This window comes from Tursiops truncatus, chromosome 7 (assembly GCF_011762595.2).
Source record: "Tursiops truncatus isolate mTurTru1 chromosome 7, mTurTru1.mat.Y, whole genome shotgun sequence".
NCBI lineage: Eukaryota > Metazoa > Chordata > Mammalia > Artiodactyla > Delphinidae > Tursiops > Tursiops truncatus.
In genome coordinates this window covers 73466434-73469317 of record NC_047040.1, presented here as the reverse complement: position 1 = coordinate 73469317, position 2884 = coordinate 73466434, and the positions used below count along the sequence as shown (strand labels likewise).

At 41.9% G+C, this 2884-nt stretch overlaps 1 pseudogene; it reads right to left on the bottom strand.

The window, feature by feature from the left end:
• Nucleotides 1–923: 923 nt before the first annotated feature.
• LOC101324058 (hsc70-interacting protein-like) lies at nt 924–2351 on the bottom strand (annotated as a pseudogene).
• Between the last annotated feature and the right edge of the window lie 533 nt (nt 2352–2884).

The window sequence follows — 2884 nt, the reverse complement described above, 5'->3', positions numbered from 1 at the left end:
ACTATTTGTATTACATATTAAATTAAGCCCATCATTAAATATGCTTGCATAATTATGCTGTGAGTGATGATAGCAGTGATGATGCTAGTGAAAAAGGACCATCTTCAGCCCAAGAAGAGTAAGAGGGAAAAAATGTGAAAACAGGTAGAAAGCAGACAAAGAGTTGGGCATTTTCTGATCTGAAAAGAACATTTTAAACATAGAAATACAAAAAGAAAAGTATTCCCTTATTTCCCCTATGTGGAAATATGAAACATTTATTTTAGATATCGGACAAGAACAGAGCTAAATAATCCAATTTTACTGCAGCAGTATAAGAATCATCCCGTCACCACAGTGTAAGATTTAAATGCATCTGCACAAGGGTACACATTATATAAAATGTAGTTAAGATTACTGCAGCCCTGACAAGTATTTCCAGTCCCTAACCCAGATCCTACTGCAATACTGGTGGTTCCAGTAGTTTCATGGAAGTAAATCATTAATAATAATAAAGCAATTAAAAAGACAAATCAAAATACCTCAGTGACCATATATTCAACTCAAACTTTATTTAAATGTTACCTTTGCCTCCCACTAATCTTTATTTCACTCAAACTTGAACAGTAAATCTTCCATACTGAAGTATCTTCCTTGCCTAATTAATTCAAAGGAAGAAACCAAAATGATTAGTAAAGAAAAATGTAGGGATTAACACACCCTTTTAATTTGTTTTAAATATTTTTAAGGTTTAAAAATTGTTTAAAATTTTTAATTTCCAGTAAGAAAACATTATCTGAATGAATACCCTAATGGCAAACCACTGTAAAATGTTTCAGCTGCATCTGGGGCAGAGGGGTAGGGTTTATCTTCATAGCACCCCCGCTTTCTTCATGACAAAGTCAGAGGTACACTGGTTTGTATTGCGACATCCATTAGGTGATCTAAGTTGCGTTTCCTTCAGCAGGGGCTTTATTTGTCAGAAGGGCATTATGCTTGACCTCCAAATTTGGCCAACAATTTACTGATGAGATTCATAACCTTTGGGTTGCTCTGATGTTTTGACATACTTGCCGGGTTCTGAGCCACATCCTGGAAGGCCACCATAACTTCTGGATCCTGCATGGCTCTAAGAACCTCTGGATTGGGCTTCCCTGGTGGCGCAGTGGTTGAGAGTCTGCCTGCTGATGCAGGGGACACGGGTTCGTGCCCCGGTCCGGGAAGATCCCACATGCCGTGGAAAGGCTGGGCCTATGAGCCATGGCCACTGGGTCTGCGCGTCCGGAGCCTGTGCTCCGCAACGGGAGAGGCCACAGCAGTGAGAGGCCCGTGTACTGCAAAAACAAACAAACAAACAAAAAAGAACCTCTGGATCACTAAGAATTTCCCTGAGCCCAGGCATTCCTGCCATTCCAGGCATGCCCCCTCCCATTCCAGGCATTCCTCCAGGAAAATTACCAGGCATTCCGCCAGGAAAGCCACCTGGAAAAGAGCCATACTGAGCCCCTGACTGTCGTCTGGCTTCTTCCTCCTTCTGGGCTCTCGCGTGTTCTTCCTGAGCCTTCTTGACCCTTTCTGTTCTTTCTTTGATCTCTTTCTCTCTTCACGTTTTCGCTCATACTTTCTCCGATGTTCAGCAATTTTCTGGGCCCTTGGTTGAACTTCTTTCGGCATTGCACTAGCATCTTCATCATAATCCAGCTTACAGGCAAGGGCAAGATCATGGGCAGCTTCTTCCCAATGGCCCAAAAGTCTGTGTGCTTTCCTTTGCTACTCGTATGGCTGAGCAGAATCGGGATCTATTTCAGTAGCTCTGTCACAGTCTCGGATGGCAGCATTTGGCGTCTGTAATTTGAGGAAGACACTTGCTCTCTTGGCATACAGAATGGCCAAACGAGGATTTAACTTGATGGCATCTGTGAACAAGTCAGTGGCTTTCTGTAGTTCACCATCATTTAGGGCATCAATGGCAGCCACTTTTTTATCATTTGCCTCATCAGTCATCTCCTCAGTTATCTCTACATTTTCATCTCCCGTTTCTTGAGGGGCATCAGTGTCTGGTTCAATCACACCTTCATTGTCAATTTCTAGATCACTTTCCTCACTTGATGGTTCCTCTATCTTTATGTTTTCCTCCGCCTTCTTACTATCTGTTTTTTCTTCCTTGGTATTTTTTTCCAATTTAGTTTTAAGAGTAGCAGGTGGTATTTTACCCCCCATGCTCACCACCCACTCCTTCAGGAAGCCCATTTCTTCGGTGTGCAGAACGCTTGGGTCCTGCTTGCACATTTTCACGAAGGCTCGAAGCTCGCTCACTTTGCGGGGGTCCATGGTCCGGAGGCGGCAGGTGGCAGCGGAGGCTGTGGCCGGATCCCTGGCCCCGGCACTAGCTTAGTGTGACCGCGTAAGGGAGGCGGGTGCTGCGAGGCAGAACAGACTAGAACCTCCTATAGTTTTCATTTATTGAAGTTCCTTTTTTTTTTTAAATATCTTCTATTTCCCTCCTCTTTGTATTCATTTTTCTCTGAATTCTCAAGCATAATGATCATAGTTGTCTTAAAGGTTTCTGCCTACTAATTCCACATCTCTGTAATTTCTAGATTTGTTACTATAGACTGATTTTCCTCCTGGTTATTGGTTATATTTCCTCTTCTTTATACATGTGTAGTGATTTTTTTTTTTTTTTGGATTCTGAACATTGTAAATTTTATGTTATTTGAGTGCTGAATTTTGTTGTAGTCCTTCAAAACATGTTTATTGAGCTTTGTTCTGGTAATCATTTAGGTTATTGGTAGATAAATTTCTTTCAAGGATTATTTTTTAAAGACTTTATTAAGGCATGTCTAGAGTAGTCTTCACTTGATGGCTAGCTAAGACCACACCTGAGGGTTGAGTCTTCCGTGGT